General features: G+C 39.5%; 1 protein-coding gene and 1 long non-coding RNA gene across 2 annotated transcripts in view; both read right to left on the bottom strand.

Moving 5' to 3' along the window:
• The window catches only part of LOC147689399 (vomeronasal type-2 receptor 26-like), a 204,468-nt gene that overhangs the window by 109,763 nt on the left and 73,232 nt on the right, over positions 1–21,473 (bottom strand). The window lies entirely within an intron of this gene.
• Positions 9,576–20,062, bottom strand: LOC147689400 (uncharacterized). Its single transcript, XR_015300613.1, has 4 exons — positions 20,012–20,062; positions 18,916–19,074; positions 15,266–15,358; positions 9,576–9,665 (listed from the first exon to the last, which is right to left on the bottom strand). It is a non-coding gene; the product is annotated as an uncharacterized LOC147689400 (long non-coding RNA).

The raw sequence follows: 21,473 nt of genomic DNA, 5'->3' as shown, positions 1-21,473 counted from the left end.
TAGTCTGCTGAAAGTTTCCCAGCCAAAGGTATCTATGTCATAGAATAAGGATGTCAGTCCTTCCTCTATTTCTATTGTCTTTGGACTTTAGATACCAGAAATCTTCTCTCGATTTACATTCTTTAAATACAAATAGCCCTTCCTTTCATACAGTCTGCCACTAGCCCCATGCATTTCCAATTCTTACACAATCATCCCCAAATTCTCATTCCACTAAATAAGTGATTTCTTTCATAGCAAACCTGTCCCCCCTATCCACGTGCCACCCAGCATGCCATTATCAATGCCTGACATGCACTATGAGTAAGGAGGCCATAGTTCTCCTAGATACTGCTAGGGGGTCATTTACAAAGGCACAGCTTTCATTTGTGGAATGTAGAAATAAAATTTAAAAAAAAAATAAAAAGAAAGCTTTTCCCCACCTGGGGTTTGAACCCTGGTCAAAACTCACTGAAAGCCCCTGCACATACACAGTGAGCCACATAGTCTGCTGAAAGTTTCCCAGCCAAAGGTCTTTATGTCATAGAGTAAGGTTGTTAGTCCTTCCTCTATTTCTATTGTCTTTGGACTTTAGATACCAGAAATCTTCTCTCGATTTACATTCTTTAAATACAAATAGCCCTTCCTTTCATACAGTCTGCCACTAGCCCCATGCATTTCCAATTCTTACACAATCATCCCCAAATTCTCATTCCACTAAATAAGTGATTTCTTTCATAGCAAACCTGTCCCCCTATCCACGTGCCACCCAGCATGCCATTATCAATGCCTGACATGCACTATGAGTAAGGAGGCCATAGTTCTCCTAGATACTGCTAGGGGGTCATTTACAAAGGCACAGCTTTCATTTGTGGAATGTAGAAATAAAATTTAAAAAAAAAAAAAAAAAAGAAAGCTTTTCTCCACCTGGGGTTTGAACCCTGGTCAAAACTCAATCACAGCCCCTGCACATACACAGTGAGCCACGTAGTCTGCTGAAAGTATCCCAGCCAAAGGTATCTATGTCATAGAGTAAGGTTGTTAGTCCTTCCTCTATTGCTATTTCCTTTGGACTTTAGATACCAGAAATCTTCTCTCGATTTACATTCTTTAAATACAAATAGCCCTTCCTTTCATACAGTCTGCCACTAGCCCCATGCATTTCCAATTCTTACACAATCATCCCCAAATTCTCATTCCACTAAATAAGTGATTTCTTTCATAGCAAACCTGTCCCCCCTATCCACGTGCCACCCAGCATGCCATTATCAATGCCTGACATGCACTATGAGTAAGGAGGCCATAGTTCTCCTAGATACTGCTAGGGCGTCATTTACAAAGGCACAGCTTTCATTTGTGGAATTTAAAAATAAAATTTAAAAAAAAAAAAAAAAAAAGAAAGCTTTTCCCCACCTGGGGTTTGAACCCTGGTCAAAATTCACTCAAAGCCCCTGCACAAACACAGTGAGCCACATACTCTGCTGAAAGTTCCCCAGCCAAAGGTATCTATGTCATAGAATAAGGATGTCAGTCCTTCCTCTATTTCTATTGTCTTTGGACTGTAGATACCAGAAATCTTCTCTCGATTTACATTCTTTAAATACAAATAGCCCTTCCTTTCATACAGTCTGCCACTAGCCCCATGCATTTCCAATTCTTACACAATCATCCCCAAATTCTCATTCCACTAAATAAGTGATTTCTTTCATAGCAAACCTGTCCCCCCTATCCACGTGCCACCCAGCATGCCATTATCAATGCCTGACATGCACTATGAGTAAGGAGGCCATAGTTCTCCTAGATACTGCTAGGGGGTAATTTACAAAGGCACAGCTTTCATTTGTGGAATTTAGAAATAAAATAAAAAAAAAAAAAAAAGATTTTCCCCACCTGGGGTTTGAACCCTGGTCAAAATTAACTCAAAGCCCCTGCACATACAGAGTGAGCCACATACTCTGCTGAAAGTTCCCCAGCCAAAGGTATCTATGTCATAGAATAAGGATGTCAGTCCTTCCTCTATTTCTATTGTCTTTGGACTGTAGATACCAGAAATCTTCTCTCGATTTACATTCTTTAAATACAAATAGCCCTTCCTTTCATACAGTCTGCCACTAGCCCCATGCATTTCCAATTCTTACACAATCATCCCTAAATTCTCATTCCACTAAATAAGTGATTGTTTCATAGCAAACCTGTCCCCCCTATCCACGTGCCACACAGGATGCCATTATCAATGCCTGACATGCACTATGAGTAAGGAGGCCATAGTTCTCCCAGATACTGCTAGGGGGTCATTTACAAAGGCACAGCTTTCATTTGTGGAATTTAGAAATAAAAAAAAATAAATAAAAAAACATTTTCCCCACCTGGGGTTTGAACCCTGGTCAAAACTCACTCAAAGCCCCTGCACACACACAGTGAGCCACCTACTCTGCTGAAAGTTCCCCAGCCAAAGATTTCTATGTCATAGAATAAGGTTGTCAGTCCTTCCTCAATTTCTATTGTCTTTGGACTGTAGATACCAGAAATCTTCTTTCGATTTACATTCTTTAAATACAAATAGCCCTTCCTTTCATACAGTCTGCCACTAGCCCCATGCATTTATTATTGTTACACAATCACGGCACAGGGAACCCCAGGTGCCACCTAGATTAGGACCCCCCTGGCATAGGTAGAATAGGATCAATGAAGCATCTGGCCCGCCATTCTTAGGACAGCTTCTGGGCACCCTCTTCGTTCAAGTGGGTCTCCTGGAGGCACGCAATGGAGACGCCATGGCGTCGGAGGAATGAAAGGACCCTGTATCTTTTAGTGCAAGTGCCCAATCCACGCACGTTCCAAGTTAAGAATTTAAACCCATGACAGGAGATCACGCCCAACCTGGACATATATTACAAACGGCGTGTTCCGCCACCCACGGGCCCAACCAGCATCCAGGCCGGGGGACCTAGCCCATCTGATCAGCCATTCAAATAACAGAAACACAGTACTCTCGATGCCAGCAACAACTTCCCCTCCCAACCCCACCAACCCCCCAAGCCCCCCCAACCCCACAACCCCCCATAACATCTACCCCCACCCCCACCCACGAGCAAGATGACAGCAACAACAAAACACGCTATCCTGCCCTCCCCCTGCTGGTGCCATGATGTACACAGCCACCCTATTCGTCCCATCCAATACACACACACACACACACCCAACCAAACACCACCCACCCCCCTTTTAGCTCCCGATGGGACCCAGACGTACAGAAATGAACCTGGGCTTGGCCGCCGGCATCAGTCCCAAAGCAGGGCCCTCCCCAGCCAAAATAAAGACAGACACCGCCACATAAGGTCGTTCCAACGGGATACAGGTCCTACGCTCCTCTCCGTCATTCAAGCTCGAACAGCACGGCTCCCAGGTACCTCATACAAACTCACGGCCCAGCACTAAAGCCCCCAAAGCAGAGCACAACACTCTTCACTCCAACAGTACCTTACGACAGAGCCGTCCCCTGCAGCAGTTCAGACATTCCAGTCTCTGGGATCACCGGAGCCGTAGAGTCTGTACCTGGCACAATGTCCTGCAGGGTATCTGGAACCAACACGTCCCCAGGGGCGGATGCGCCCGAGGACTCTGGACCATCCCTTGCCAAGGAAGGTCCCAACGGCTCCGCCTTCCGCATCGTCGTCTCTGGGGATGGTTCCCCCAGGTCTCACGGGGCCCCCCTCACTCTCCCGTGGGCATGTCGTCACACCTGTATCTCCTGCCACTCCCACACCTCAGCGGGCTATTCGAAGAAATGTGCCCGGCCCTGAGATATCACCTTGACCATGGCCGGATATAACAGCATATATTGTAGCTTCATCTCCTGGAGCTTCTGCTTGACTCCCAGGTAGGCCTTTCGCTGCTCTTGCACCTGTTGGGTGTAATCAGGATAGATGCATATGTGGCTGTTCTCAATGGTGAGAGACTCCGTCTACCTCGCCGCCTTCAGAATGCAATCCCGGACTTATATAGTTCAGGATCTTCGCAATCAATGCCCTCGGAGGCTCCCCCGGGTGGGGGGGTACCATGGCCCTATGCGCTCGTTCGATGCCAAATACATTTGATAGCCCATGCGGGCACAGTTGAGTCTGAATCCAGTCCTCCAGGAAGCGCTCGGCATTCCCCGCCTCCAATCGCTCCGGCACACCCAGGACTCTAATGTTGCTGCGGCGCGCCCTACCCTCCGCGTCCTCAGCTTTTCGTTCCAATGCGTGCTTCATAGAGGTTAAAATAATAGGACAACAACTATGGAAGTAGCCAGCCGGATGAGCCACTTAGTCAGGAACTCTTCCATGCTCCCCATTCATTTTGCATAAGCTTTATTCGATAGCAATTATCATAAAAGCATTTCACAGTCACATAAAAGTATATAAAATGAATATTTCATATAGTAAAAACAAGTTTTTAAAACCTGGCTATACCGTCCACTCTAAATTTACGCTTAATATCTTAATTGGCATTTGCTCATTAGGTTTAAAATTACAGATTAGCTAAAACACATGTCCCATACAAAACAGTTAATCTTCAGTACTTTGCAAATAATTCCTATGTGTAAATTATCTCTCCGATCCACAGATTAGATGGTATTTATTTGCACATTACTCCTTAATTGTGCCCTTATACGGATAATCCACAGGTACTTTGTAACACCACATACTAGCGAGGACCTACTTGAGTCACTTCTCATGATTCGTAGAGCATCAAGGAGGTTTCTAGTGCCCAAATATAATACATATAGGCTTGATCCATTTGGCCCTTGCTTGCTTGTAGGCTGGGCAAGCAAAGACTACATGGTCTACAGTTTCTTGTTGTGCATCACAGCAGGGGCAGTTATATAGGTTGGATGTTGTTGGGTCCCATTTTGCCAGTTTGGTATTTAGCCTTACTGACCCTAATGTAAACTGCATATATAGTGCCCTGTCTCTGTGTTTCCTGATAAAATCTAGATAACGTTCCAGGGATCAAACTGATTTATGCTGGATGAACTCTTCAAATAGTCAGACAAGCATTGGTTTATGTAAGACCTGGTGATTTACCCAGTTCCAGTAATTCTTTTTTAACTCTCTCTTAGTCGGAGTGACCTGCTTGGCCCAAGCTTTGGCTAAGCCCAGCTTGGTCAGTAATTCCTTTAGATCTTTAAGCCACTTAACACCTTTGTTGTTATCAAGGGTAATTAGCTCAGAAAGGACCGTCGCATAGCTATGGAGTTCTGGGGTGCGTCTTAGTCTTATCAAGTATAGAATAGGGCAAAGTATATCCACCTCGCTAAAAGTGTGTCTGCCCATGTCAGAGAGTATGGGCTTGAGTGGTGTATTGGTAGTGACGGATACCAGATCTCTAAAGAATTTACTCTTTGATCGTCCAATCTCATTAGTTTTTTCGAAGCCCCAAAGTTCAGCGCCATAAATTCTTGACCTCACAGCTTTACCTTTATAGACTACTAGTGAAGGAGCTACCAGTCTACTTGACGTTAACCTTTGGTCCCTACCAATGGAATCCACCACCCTCTTATGGTTCAGTAACATTTTGTTCATGTGAGTCCCCCATTGCATTTTATTTGATAACCTAATACCCAGTTAATCAAAGGAATGGACTCTCTCTAAGGGGTAAACCATTGTTAGTGAGAGTGTTATTAAAATGTTTGCCCACATTGAAAGCCATAAACGTAGTCTTTGTGATGTTTATCATTAGGCCCCTTTGTGTACAGGAAAAATTGAAAGTGGGTGTGGAGTTCCCGGAGGCCCATTGGGGTTTTCGATATTAAAATAGTGTCGTCGGCCAACAGTAGGGTATGGTTTTTTTCCCCTTCAAAAATTAGATCAATTTTATTTTTGAAATTGGCTAAAAAAACTAACCACTCCATTTACATAAAGTGAAAAGAGGGTAGGAGCCATCACACAGCCCTGGCAAACCGCCTGTTGAACTGTATCTTGTCTTTACTTTTCCCATGAGCCCCCATCTAACTCGGGCATAGGTTTCATCATGGAGGCGTATTAAAATATTTAAAAGGTATGAGGGTAAGCCAATTTCCTGGAGCACTCACCATAGCTTCTCTTGCAGCACTAAATCATAATTGGTTTTAAGCTCAATGAACGCAAGTAAAGACTTCCCATGACAATTATGACTACTTTCCAATATAACAAAGTAATGTAAACAGTCCTGTACTGGTACCTTTACTAAAACCTGTTTGATAGGTGGAAAGATCATCTTCCTCCTCCATCCAATTTTGAATCCTATTTACAAGGGCTTTGCCAACCACTTTCTGCATGGTATCTATTAGGGTGATAGCCCTGTATTTGTTAGTGTCCTCGCCGTCTCCCTTTTTATATATAGTTATGACCTCTGCTCCTTTCCTAGATATAGCGACTTCTGCTCCTTTCATTATATTGTTGATTAAAAGCAGGATATATTGGGCCCACTTCTGTAGTTCTAATTACAGCAAGTCACCCAGTATACCATCTGGGGCTGCTGCCTTTGCAGGAATAGTACACTTAATTGCATTCGCAATCTCTTTCATTTGGAAGAGATTGGTATCTTCAATTGTAAGTGGAACCTGAATTCTCTTCAACTGAGAGGGAGGTAGGGCCTCTAGTTCTTCCGTGTCCAGTCGGGAAAAGTCATCCCACCAGGCCTCATCACCAATATGGTTCGTGATTGGGATGTTGTCCCTCCTATTTCTCATCTTGATTAGAGCCCAAAAGGAGGCGTAATCCCTCTTGAAACAGTAAACTTTCATGTCCTCCTAATGTACCTCTTCCCAATCACGTTTTGCTTGCTTTACTGATATGTTGTAGTCCATCCTCGCTATTTTTACTATTGTGTGTTTTTTCACCTTTTCCGCAGATATTAGTACTTGCTCCTTTTCTCCCTGCAAGACTCAGTGTACCATGAATTGGAGCTTTTTGTTCGGCTCCTAGTGGGGCCACTGCGTCGTCTTTCAAGGAAGTGTGCACCAATCGGAGCAATTGTCTCGTGGCGTATTATGTGGATATTCCCCCCACCCCCCGGACATTATCTCAAGCTGCCTTGAGTTCGGCTGTTTTTGACACTAATATTGAGGAGATGTTCTTTTGTTTTTGGTCCTCTCCTGCGACCTTGGGCCATCTTAGACGCCTACCACAATTAGATAGAATTAACTCCTTTGTGGATACGAGGTAATTCCCAATGGTATTAGAATTTTTGCTGGGATGGGCCCATTGATTTTTTCAGTTTAATATTAGATGGTTGTGGTTACTGTCAATAGTTAGGCCCAATTCCATGTTCATGACATTGGGCCAGAGGCGTAAGTCGACCAAGATATAATCAATGCTGGAAGGGCAAGCAAGTTTATTGTAAGTATTTTTCCCCCTGATGTTGGATAGGGTTCTGCCATTTGTGTCTCTTATGCCATATTCTAGTATTATAGTATTAACTTGTATTACAATCTCAGACCATCTTTTAACCGGTGGTAAGACTAGGGGGGGGCACTGACCATTTGCTATCCTCTTCAATTATCCCTAGGAGATCTTCACTGCTTAGTGGCTCGAATGTGCAGTTAAAGTCACCGGCCGCAATGATTTTATCAAATGAGGGGCACTTGTTTATTTGATTTTCTAGCTGTCTTTCTATGATTAATTGCCATTTGCTTTCCCTCTTATATAGACTTTAAAGAGCTACAATACATCACCACCCTTCTGACCTTTTATTTTAAGCCACATAATGTCGGGACTTCTGGTCTCATGTAGGAGGGATGAGCAGCCCAGATCTAATCTGATCCAAGCTGTTATTCCTCTAGAAGGCCTGCACTTTCCCGTACACACTGCCGGGATATGCAATGTACTTTAGACAGGTTTTTACAGTGCAGTTACACTCCAAACTCTTCTCGTCTTGTCTTCTTGGCTTCATGGAACAGAAGCACACAGGCTCACACAATCCCCTAAGCCAATCACAACTCTGCTGTCACCAGCAATACAGCAGTTTCGAGATTAGTCTGAGCGCCCTGTTTGGCTGCTCAGGCAGTGCATGGAAGCCTAGGACAGTTCTTCACCTGGCTGGCAGGCTAAACTGACATGTGCAGTAATGTTGTACATATTTTCTCCTCCCACTGGCTCATATAGCCCAGCCCCGCACCACCCTAACCTTGCTCCGAGTTCACACTGAAAAATATCTGATAATAACATTGAGTTTTTTCTTTTTTTTTTTTGCGCTGCTCAAACAGCAGTGTGGTCACTCTGTTTCACTCTGCTGGAGGAGCCGCTGCAGTCTCGACCTGCAAGTGACCTATTGTCACTAGTGGATTTTGCAATTGACTTCAATGCTATTTTGTCAATTTCTTTTTCAGCACTGATTTTTTGTTCCTTTAAAAATCCATAACTCTTATTATAAACATGCAATTCTGTTATTTTTGGTCGCTACATTAAGATAACATTAAGCTTACTGTATATAGATTGATGCTGGATTTCTTGGAAAGTGTGTTAATTACATGTTCCTCTAGTTAAGCCTTATTTCTTCTAGCCACTCACTTCATAGGACCGAGAAAAATAAGTATTACTGTGAATTCAAGGACCATCTTTTGGATATAAATATAACATTATTTGGTAAGGCTCCCCAGCCATAATATTTTCTATTGCACTTTTCTACAGGTATTCACACATTTTCTTTTTAAACCTTAAGTTTAGTGGATGGGAAACACAGTGCTGCAGTCCAACAGTGACATTTAACTTGAAGGCCTTGTGTACAATTTGTGCACAACATTAGGGGCTTAGAAGTAAGGGTAAATATGTCAAAATAAAATCAATCAATTTCATCGTATTGAAAATAGGAGCACAGGCTCATCTTAACTGTGAGGCATGTTTAACGTATAGAGTAGTACACCCAACAGTAACCGATATGGTAAGACTTTGGGTATATGTAATGCAAAAGATGTAAAACTCCTGAAGATAAATCGCAGGTTATTTTTTTACGCTGCACTGTTTATTTCCATAAAGTCCACTACATTTGTTGTTCTTCTTAATTTTGTCAGACATTAGCTTTATTTGCCAGCTTTTTTGAACAAATATACACAGCAATTCAGTGCATTCTAAATTAATAGTATTTTCAATTAGTAATAATATGAAATTGTAGTTGATGTAGAATCCTAATGATAACATTGCACAATCTGGTATTCATTTTAATTTCTATGTTCATCAAATCAAAAATGATGTTCAATACAATTCTTATTGTTTATGGTTACAAGTTCTTTGTTTCAATTGTTTATAAATATTCTATGTTGAAATGAAGCATAATCACAATAGGCATCACAGACAATATCTTCATAGTATTTTTATCTCATTACTAAAAAGAACAACTTTTTAAGCTTTTATTTATAATTGAACCTCAGTAAACAGTTATACATATTGTATTTTAGTCAATAAATATTAAAAAAAAAATTTTTTATTAAAGTTACATGTAATAATTTACTCAATTTGTCAAAAAATTACAATTAAATTTTTCACTTTAAAAAACAAGGCAATCATTCAAAAAATTTATTTCAGTGCGCCCATTTTCAATTTTTCAAATGTCTCAACATCATCTACTTCATCTGCATTGGAGTCTAGGAAGTCCCCTCTCATCAGTACAAGTTCTGCTTCATATCTATTTAAATCTTCATGTTTTTGTAGAATTTTGATTGTCATCTGCAAAGAGAAAAAATTGACTTTTAAAGCAACATACTTTTAGCTTCATAAGCTTACATGGAAAGTAATCATACCATATAAACATTCCATACAATAATTACTTTTCTATTTTATTTTATTTTTCAGAACTATACATTTTTAAGATGTATTAAGAAGCAGGTGTTAAGTGTGTACACTTATTTTCTGTTTTCAAAACTTTCATGCAAAATAAATGTTGCAAATTAGCTTTTTCTAATAAGATAAGCTTCTTAATTTTTATTCTTTTCTTGCAAACATTTTTATTTCATGTTATACGAAAAGACACATTTAAATGTACAACTATTTCAGATTTTAAATATTGCTTATCTTTTGTTGTCTTTCATCAGTTCTATATTTAGTATTACCCTTCCTACCTAAAGTTTTGAACCTGTTACAAGTTGTCTGATTACACCCAATTTAAACATACAAGGACATCCGTTTGCCTTTTGTGTTTCTGAATGGAAAATGCCTGGTTATTTTAATTTTCAATGTTTTACCATCGTTGGCTAAATAATCGAACCCTACATACTTTCAGGTTAATGTGCATACACTGTTAAATAGCACATTTTAATTTATATTATTTTATGCAATGATATATGTTTTAGATGAAATGCTATTTAGGTGACATGTAATGAATTATTGGCAGTTATCATAATAATCACAAATTCTAAGGTATGTCTTGTAAAGAGAAGGGGTATATAATTTGTTCACATTTATGTTTTTGGAAACTTTCCCAATACCCTTATAAGTGTATAACCACATTTTCATGCACCACATGCCCATATATTCATATTGGCCACCTGATCACAGAAGATGGCTAAACACCAACTCATATTTTCATCCCTTTCAATAACAATGCATTATATTTCTTTTTTAATATGAACATCTTATAACGGTTAAACACATCAAATTAAATAATGTTCTGGCATAAAAGTAAACTACATTTTTAATTCAGAAACATTTTTCAAGTATAACCCCTATTTGCCCGCTTGTGATTCTCATAATGCGAACTAATCTCATTAAAACTTTCTGCTTGGCCTGACCAGGTTTAGTTTTTCACATGCCAGATTTTTATTCAATAATGCTCAAGATGACTACTTTATTCAAGAAAGTCCACTGTTTTGTCAGGTACACAACTTTTCAATGTATGTCCATCATAATGATAACATCCTTCACAACATGTCAGTCATAGACATTATTATTCCAAGATTAGTCATAAATATGATATAAATGGCCACAAATATAGCATGATTACTAACAATATGGCATTTAAAGCTTCCATTATCCAATAATTACTTTGGGGAAGCCTTTATTTAAGCTGTATTAAACTTTATTATGCCATTGTAAACATAATACCAACAAAATTGTCAGTAATCACAAAAGGTCATGCAAGTCCGTTTTTACTGCACTGTGAGAAGTTTTCACACTTTTCAAATTCAAAGGAGTGACTTGGCATTTGCCGGATAGCTAATGCAAATTAGATTCCCTGGGTTTTAGGTTGGGAACAGGTAAGTAAACCTTATAAAAATTGTTTTAAATAAATATTTGCAAAATATTACATATAAATGTAAACTCTTTGCATCAATTTAGTACTAATTACCTGTCAATAGTCACAAAAAAAAGTATATAATCTTTACTTTGACATTTTTCAGAAAGATGCTTGTGCCTTTTTAGTAGAGAAAAACTATTTGTACAAAATATATACAATAAAGAATGCCTTGGACTATAGACACAACTACTTTTTTGAACATACCAGTTTTCGGAAACTTAAATATTTGTAGGTTATTGTGCTCAACCTGCAGGTGCAATGGTCTTACATACCTCGTTGGTTCTGAAAAGCTAATGATCTCCTTCCCTTACGCGCAAACTTAATTTGAGGAACATCCAGTAACAGGGCATCAGCCGATATTAAAGATTGGTTTGGATTTTATCTTAGTTAATGCTGGACAGTGTAAACTGTGGACAATGTCTGGGTGACCGTGTTGTGTCAATTTACAGCAAGTGGAGTCTTAACTGCCCTTTTCTGAACATGTTGCAAACAGGGCCAAACATTTAAGAAAGAAGCCAAATGTAGTGCATTGCATTAGTTTACCTGAGAAAGAATGGTAGCACTATGTTTCATACCCAGGTTTGCAAGCCAAAAAGAAAAAACAGGACACTAAATTTAAATTTACTTGCTTTTAGAAAGTCAACTAAAATTTTATGAAGAAAGACAGTGCTATATCAGATTAAGTGCCGGTGTAGAAGCCCATTTCAAAGTAGAAGCGCATCAATTACTATTTTCAGTTATTGACAAAGGTTCTAAGTCAGAAGATGTGTTTTATCCCTCTTAAATTTCAAGGCATTTTTTCACAGCCCCATGCTCAATGACAGCATACATGCATAAAAAGCAATCTCAGATGTAGATTCACCTCTCAGATGTCTTGTCACCTCTCCTATGGGCTGCTTAATGTCCGGTCCCTTTGTAAGCACCACACGGACATCGCCTTCCTCATCGAGTCCGCGGGGCTCGATGTTCAGGTTCTAACGGAAACCTGGACGCGGGAGGACTGTGAGGTTGAACTGGGTTTTTGGCCTAGCCTCCAGGGTTTAAGATCAACCATACCCCTCGTGTGAAGAACCGGGGTGGTGGGATTGGATTAATTTATTGAGACATGCTAGCTCTCTCCCAGCTTAAGATTAGAGAGGTGTCGGGCTTTGAATTGATGGGGTTTTCTCTTAAAAATCACGAGAAGACTTTTTGCTCGGGCGTTTTGTGCTACCGTCCGCCTGGCAATGTACCTTCCCTCCCTGACTTCATTGACCTGATTTACGACCTCTCTAACACCCCCTCTAAGCTAGTGGTCTTAGGGGATTTTAACCTGTGGTCGGGTGGCCCGCTGGACAGTGCGCTTTCCACTCTGTCCCAAGCCTGCAATGACATCCAGCTGCAACAGCTGGTCCGGTCAGCCACACATCGGAAGGGCCACGTTCTGGACCTAGTTTTCGCAGACACCCAACTTGTGTCGGTGGATGACATCTTGTGTCAATACTGGATGGATCACTCGATGGTTGCTTTCTCCCTCTATTTGGGGGATCACTCCTCGGTGGAAGCTGGATCTAGACAGGCTAAGTTGGGCAGACCTTGGTCTCGACTCCTAAAAGCCTCGCCTCTGCCCAGACTACTACCGGGCAACTTCAGTTTGAGTGACTCAGTGGAAGAGAGCTATACCACCTTGTGTCAGTCCATCTCGAACTCTTTGGACAAGGTAGCGCCACTCCGTAGGTCAAGGGGCAGGCTGAATCGGTCGAGCCCCTGGTATACAAACGCCCTGCGGCAGTTAAACCTTAGCTGCAAATGCGCTGAAAGGGCGTGGAGGAAGCAGTATTCTGACTCGGCGAAGGCTATCTTTAGGCAGTCCCTGCAGGAATATAAGACACAGATTAAGGTGGCTAAGGCATCCTATCTGGAAGCCACCTTGAATCAGGCTTCCAACAAGTTGCAAGCACTGTTTAAAATTGTTAGGGACCTGACTCATCCTTCATGCACGGTCAATAATGTTCCTGCGTCGCAGGTCTTGTGCGACTCCCTGGCCTGCGCCTTCGAGGAGAAGATCGTTAAGATCTTGGAATGTTTACTGAGCCCAGTACCTTCCTCCCCCGGTTCGGGAGCTCCGGACGGCTCGCCCAGTCGACCCCAGCTGTGTGGTCCTGCTCTCGGTTTGGGAGCTCCGGACTTGCCTCCCAGTCGACCCCAGCCGGGTGGCCCTGCCCTCAGTTTGTGAGCTCTGGACGTACCGCCCCGTCGACCCCGGCTGAGTGGCCCTGCCCTCCGTTTGGGAGTTCCGGATGTGTCGTCCAGTCGACCCCAGCTGAGTGGTCATGCCCTCAGTTTGGTATCTCCGGCGGACTCGTCCAGTCGATCCCAGCTGAGGGGTCTTGCTCTCAGCTTGGGAGCTCCGGACGTTGTGTCCAGTCGACCCCAGCTGAGCTGCTTTCCCATCCCCTACTTTGAGGAGTTCTGTAGTCTGGCACAGACAGTGTCATCTGGCTCCCCGCTTGATCCACTCACCCCTAAATTTTGGAAGGTGTTTCAGGACGAACTTTTCCAGCCCTTGTACTCCATCTGTCTATAGTCGTTTGATATTGCAACGTTCCCGGAGTGCTGGAAACTGGCAGTGGTATCACCTCTCCTTAAGAAATCCACCTTGGACCCCGCTTGCTTGTCTAATTACCGACCCATTTCCTTTCTTCCCTTCCCCATTAAGATCATGGAGAAGTTAGTGACCCGCTCTTTGTCTGGCTTCCTGGAAGAAAACATCTGGTTTGATGAGGCACAGTTTGGCTTTCGCCCAGCACATGGGACGGAATCCGCGCTGGTGACCGTGCTTGACAACTTGCGGTCGCGGGTCGACAGTGGTCGGGCAGCCTTTTTGGTGCTGCTCGACATGTTGGCCGCGTTCGAAACGGTCAGCCATCCTACCCTTATCAGGAGGCTGGAGGAGTGTGGTGTCACGGCAAGTGCAAGGGACAACCGGCATCAGGTGGTGGCGTTACCACCTTTCAGCTCGGAGGTGCGGAGAGTGGGGCATGGGGTGCCACAGGGCTCTGCCATCAGCCCTATACTCTTTAACCTTTACCTCCGCCCTCTGGTCCAACTAATTAAATCATTTGGTATCTCGGCATTTAATTATGTGATTGATACCCAGTTGGTCTTTTTGCTGGAAGGGAAGAACGCGGTCCCACTGGAGACTTTCCATCGATACATGTCAGCCACAGCTGACTGGCTCAGTTCTAACTCGTTGCAGTTTAACAGTACCAAGACTGAGGTACTGTACTGCTCCTCGGACCGGGTTCCTCGTGTTCTCCTGGCGAACTTCTGGCCCCCGTTGTTCCCCGAGACTGTGTCAGCCGCCGAGTCGGCTCGCAACTTGGTGGTTATATTTGGCCCTATTTGAAGCTGGACATGCACGTGAACAAGATCACGTCCACGTGCATGATGCTGCTTCGCATGTTGCGTAAAGTTCTGCCCCTTCTTCCCGAGCAGGCTAGGCCTCTCGCCACAATGCTAAAATTGAAGGGTGTGCCCGCCACTGCGGCGGGCACAATTGAAGGGTGTGCCCGCCACTGCGGCGGGCACATCCTAATTCCCCCAACTGGATCCCCGTCTTTATGGCGGGCGGTCTCCTTCTCCATTATATCATCTTCAGTCGTTCATATCTTCTCATTGTATTAATCTTACTTTCTTATGTAGATTTTATGACATTTCTGTCAGTAAATACAAATATAAACAATTTGCACAATGCTTATGAAGGTGCAATTCAATCCACATGTTAATGCGTTATTTAATTCACACGTCTGCATTTCATGAGGTGCTATAAAATCTAACGTTTCCCATCTTAAAATCAACTTCTTCACCTCAGATTTGTCATTTGTGTGGGCTAACAATGTAACTACTTTTTATTTGCATTTTATATGCATTTACTTATATTTCTTATACTTAACCACAAATAAGTTTTAAACACACTTTTAAATTATTTATTTCGTTTATTAAATTCACAATTTAGAAAAGCAGTGATCATTTCATTACCGAAAACTCTCACCTCTGGTAATAACACATCAATCATGAGTGATGTGTTTCGGCTAATTATTGAAAAATTTAGAACTTTCTTTATTTGTTCCGTTAGACTTCTTGCCTGCAATACAAAATAGTTATAGTATTGGTATTAGCGACGTTGTTTCATATAATAATTCAATTACAAAGTGTGGTTGATAAAGATAATACTTTACTCACATCATTTTCATTGAATATTGTCATCCTCCTATTTAATTCTTGTTTTAATTTCGGCATAAATGTAGGGTTTGAAAAAAGGAACATTCTATTTGATTTCTTTTTACCCTTTATAATATTGTTTGCATGTTCCTATTAACGATAAAAAACAAATCAACAATTAGACAAATCAATGTTTCTCAAATTTGACCGTATTATCATTTAGCAAGTAGCAGAGAATGTCCTAAAGTTTTGTTGTCAGCTGTCTTTAACTAACCAACTATACATTATAAATACAGTCAGCTCTACTTCATTGTACTTATTGAAAAGACTTGAAAAAAATCAACTTTCTTTAATATGAGCACAAGCTCAAAAAATAAAGAACTAAGTTACTCTTGACTTTCACACACATGGAGTATGTTAGGAGTAAGACAACTTATACATGTAACTCAAGAGTAAACCAGGTATTTGGCAGAAACATTCTACATATAATCATATCAAAGGTTTTGTGTATCAGTCCTGATGAAAATGTATGCTTACTTTAACAGAGGGAGCTCCTCTACTAGGGAGGAGTAGTCTTGCCTTACTGCTTTCACACAGTTCTAGAAGCAGAAACATAAAATGGTAATAGCTTTGTTTTATTATCAATTTATTTATTTTTGCCTGCGGATGGGTGTGCGGAGTGGGCTCTGCAAAAGGAAGGGGAGGAGCGGTGTGCCTGAGCAATACTTAATGTGCAAAGACTGTTTTTTCAGCCCCCTGGGGCTACCCAAACTAGTCATGCACACTCTGTCCTGCTCCATGCATGCTGCAAGGCAGCATGTAGAACATGGCCTCTCTATAAGCCGCTGGCTTGGCGGCATCTGCAACAATCAAAATGCTGCTTGGAGTACTATGATTGCTTTATTGAAGGGACTCTGACTGCCTGATTTTGGTTCATGTTACTGCCAGGGTCAGGAGCAGAGAATATGCTGGACCCGGACGGTGTAAATGTAAGTTTAATTTTACCCCACTCACTCCTCAGCCAAGGAGGTCGCAACTATATACCAATTGTCTCCTTTATATTTTCTGTTAAGTAGGAGTCACTTTTATGTTTAATATACACATATTAAATTTGTTGTAACTCAATCTAAGTTAGTAACTGCTTATATAAGCTGTGTTGAAGGAATATCAATGGAATTTCACCAGGCACCCAGATACTAATTACAATTTAAAAATGTTGCTATTTGTAGACATCCTGCATGGTATGTTACTATATTAATGATTACACAACGTAATAGAATCATTCAGTAATATATCAAATTTCTCATACATTTACACTGTATGACAGTTGATGCACCCTCCGCAGTTGGACAGAGACCTCCCCAGAGGAAAGAATAGGTTAGGTTACAGTTGACAATTATGTTTGTAAATAGCATTTTTTTTTTTAAATCTGTTTATTAGCATAGTTTTGAGAGCAGTAATAGCATACAACTTCATTCATGTAATCTCAGTGTAAATTCCGTTGGTATATGTATGCGGTTGCTCCAAGCATATATAGAAACATAGTGAATTCGATTTTTCATTTGGTCGATGTACTGGAACAAACTAACAAACCCCGTTCACAACCGGTCCCACCCTCCACCCCAACGAAAACCCACCCGACACTCTCTTAGTAGGCACATAAATGAAATATCGACATGTGGGTCACACTCAATGTACTGATACAAAGTGCAAGGCTAACACACTAAATAGCATTTTATAGATTGTTATTAGTACTATATTAATATTACGAAATATTGATTCTAAATAGACGTGTAATTTGTGACCATGGGCTTGCATCAAACCTTTTTAACTCTGGGTCTTGTAGTACATTTTGTTTATTACTTCATGAGTCAAAAACATGCTCTTTTATGATATTCACCAAAGTACTTCACATTATTTCCTTATTTAGTTACTAATTTTTTCTTCAATTATCTCAGGCCTCGATTTATTTTAAGACTCAATTACATTGCTATATACTTAACCCCTATCCACATGTTCCGCTAATAATTATCGCCAGGTTCTCATTTGGAAGCCTGACCATGAGTTTGAGTACATTAAATTGAGAGAACACTGTCAACTAATTAAAAAATGCATATGACCAAACTATGTCATTAAGTAAACTGGTTTTTTTTAAAAAAGTTGCTATATCACTAGAAGGTACATAATTACTTAGTAAAGTAAGTAATAAAAACATTTTTTCAGAGAAGATAGAAATGAATAAAGATAAGTTTTTTTCAACATTTTTACAAATTTTCAAACAACATGCCACCTTCCTTTATGTCATGGCTCTTGAACATAATACATATAATTGCTGAAGGTATTTCCCTTCAGTACATTGGTGTTAATGAATACATGTTTTAAACGAACAAAATGTAAAAATCATAGAAATACTCATTATCTTATACTAGCCTTTATCTCATCTTCAGTAAGTAAATTCACAATGCTTCTGTCTTCCAAGGTTTTTTTAAGCCTACAAATTAATAAATTCATATTATTCGATTGTCTGACAATTTAACCTTTTATTTTGAAAAACATAACCATTGAATATAATTAATGTCTATGTATGAGTCTTTTTACAGTAATACTTATTCAGTATTATTTTTAATACAATAATGCCTATCCCATAAAATCTTTTTTTAATATTTTCAATTATCATCATATTTTAAAAATTCAACATCATTACAATCAATGCCATCAACAGATTCAGAATTTGTGGAATTCTTCTTGTGCATTTCTTAACCACAAATTCAATAATTATGTGACAAAATTTAAATATAAATTTTCCTTTTTTTGAATTACATAGTGCTCTTTTTTTTATAAAAGGAAAATAAATCATCTCATAAAGACTTGTTTATTGTGAAGTATTGACTAACATTTCTAAAAGCTAAGAAGATTTCTAAGAATACACAATACCAATTATGTCACTTATAGATTCATGTGAGTAATTCTCGAATGCTGCTGAATGACAAATAATTTATGTGCATACATTTAAGTTTGTTTAAATGTAGCAATTGTCCTACCTAACAGTTTTTAGCCTCAACGTCTTGCATGTTTTACTTTTCGCAGAACATCCTACCTCTAAACCTCAACTATTAATCATAATGTTTCTTCTTTAACCTCAACTGGTGACTTCGATTGTACTTCAAATGTGGGAATTTCAAGTATCACTACTTACTTTTCCGAAGTTTCCATTGCTCATATTTTCCTTCAATGTATTGTCCAATTATATAGGAAGATATATCTACACCTAATCATTTATTATGGATTTCACCATGCAAACATGGTAATAGGAACAGTAAAGATATCACTTGAATCATTCATTAAATATAAATGTGTAGGTATGCAGTACAAACTACCTTTTCAATAATCCAAGTTTACTGTGACTCATAGTTTTGCACCTTCAATTTCAATAAGCAGGTTAAATAATTACATATATTCAATATTAAACTGTATATTTACCTGTCCAATGCGATTGGAAATTTTTTGTGGCATCCGCAATAAAATGGAGTGTCAACAAACTGTTCTGTAATTGGCACATCTGCACAGTCTGAATGTAACCACTGTTTGCACTTTTCGCACTCTATCCATTCTAGTTTTTGTTCTTTGGGATATAGTGACCTGTTGATGCAAATATATTTTGAGAACACATTTACTACAGTGACTATAACATTTTTAAAATACAATGTCCATCTTTTACATCACTTTTCCAGGCATTGAGGGGCATATTCACAAGCAATAGCGATAATTATCGCTATTGCTTGGTTAGAGACAAAAAATGTATCGCCGGGCGGCGGCGATTTTTAGCGCAGATAAACCTTGGTATTACCAAGGTTTATCGCAAATGCGATAAAAAATGGCCGCAATGCATGAATATGGCTGAAAAGTCAGCGATATTCATGCATTACCAAGCTAATTCTCTTAGCCATGTTATCAAACTCCCATTGGATAACATGGCTAAGAACTGCTCCTGGAAAGGTGTTCGCTTTTGGAGATATTCCTTGCTTTGCACTAATATCTCAAAAAGTTGGTAATAGGAGATAGCGATGTTTCCAGTCACTAACATCTTGGCACGCCCACTTTGCATGTCATTAGTGATAAATATCACTGACATGCAAAGCGGGTTTGAAGATGGCCGCTATCTCCTATTAGCTGTCGCTAACTGGTGTTAGCGACAGCTTGCTAATAGGGAGATAATTTTATCTCCGCTTTCTTGGCTTTTAAAGCCAAAAAAGCAGAGATAAACCTCCTTGTGAATATGGCCCCCGGTACTTGTTAACATTATCTCCAAATCTCAAAACTCAGAACAACATAAACAAAATGGAAATAAAAATTCGAAGCGTGCTTTATTTTTTTTTCCAGCTTAGGACGGAAGCTACATATTTATAACATAATTCAAGATCACTATAGATTCTCTTGCATACATTCCCCTGTAAAAAACTATTATTATTTTAATTGCACGTTTTTATTTGTGTACACATACAAGTACTAGTCACTGTCACAAACTAACATTTATATAATATATAGCTATATTATTAACAGACGTTACTTAACTTACTTTTTTTTTAAATCAGTACTCTCTTGGTATAGGCAGACCATCTCTTTTGCTGCAATGCATTCTGTGCCATTGATTCCTCGAACTAGGCTCTTTCCTGTCTCCCTGTTTTGGACAACACTTTGCTCTGCTCCTGCAGTCTCTTCTTTTTGCAATAACTGTTCGGTTTTCAGACCACTCTCTTTGGAAAGTGGGGCTACCTTCTCCTTCTTAATGCCCTATAAAAGATCAATATACTTTTAAATGTTTATGTTCAGTGCGGTTAGTGTATAGCTGTGATTTACACTATGAGTAACGCTGCTTTCCCCAATGGTATTTGTTCACATAGTTTGCACTTATGAAAGCATGCACTTAACTTTCTCTTATTTTGCTGTCATTGAAATGGTTTTCTGCCAAAGACAAACTATTCTCTTTAATGGTAAAAAAATGTAGTGAGTACAATAGCATATGGTGCCACACTACATGCGGACATAAATGCCTATGTGCTCTATTTTGGCATGATAAAATGTTTTGACATGGGAGTAACAATTCACAACAAAATATCAAGAACCGTTCTCAGGAAATTGTGACTGACAAGATTGGCGTTTGAACAAAAAAACAGTACTTCATAATTTATTTGAAAATGAAATTTTTAAAGGTAAGACATTAACAACAATAATTGATTGCTAATTTAACTTACAAGTAACTACATAAAATACTAACATAAAATTGATAAGTCATGTCACAAAATAATCTAAACACATCTAAAAAACTTTGATAATTGTACCTAATGTAATGGAATTTATTATTTTGTATGATACTTTATTTTAAATCTGCTGTTGATGTAACAATAGAATCATTGTCACTCAATCCACAACTTCAAACTCAGACAGAGCTACAGTTAGATCCAAAAATGATTTTTGTTGACATTTTACTTTGATAAATTGTGATAAGTGGATTTGACATATGTTCACATCATGGCTTTAAACATTCAGCTGCATTTGAATACTATCATATTTTGTTGAACCAATGCATGTTTTGAAAAGAAAAGAAAAGTCATAATGTTTATCAATTGTATTGTAACAGGAGGACAAATAATGCAGAGCTACATAGTATGACATTTTATTCTCAAGAGAAGCTGATGCATGGGGCAAGTTTCTCCTAATTAAGAAGTGACATTCCAATACCAAATATGATTATAACTCTTGAGTACAGTTGATGATCTCATATCCACCATTCAACTGACGTATAGTATGTCCTTTGCATTTATTTTACACAAAGTAACATTTCATTTTCTCACCTGCCACATAAAATGCGCTTTTTTATTCAACAATAATCAGTGAAATAAATATTATGTGTACACACATCAAATTTGGATGTATGATGTTAACCAAATTCTTTAAAAAAATTGTATTATTACACTAGGAAAAAATTGAAATATTTTATTAGTATTCATTATCTAATTAATGAATAAATTTTCATGCCT

Source organism: Lissotriton vulgaris, chromosome 10 (assembly GCF_964263255.1).
Source record: "Lissotriton vulgaris chromosome 10, aLisVul1.2, whole genome shotgun sequence".
Classification (NCBI taxonomy): domain Eukaryota; kingdom Metazoa; phylum Chordata; class Amphibia; order Caudata; family Salamandridae; genus Lissotriton; species Lissotriton vulgaris.
This window is presented reverse-complemented; position numbering and strand designations above follow the sequence as displayed.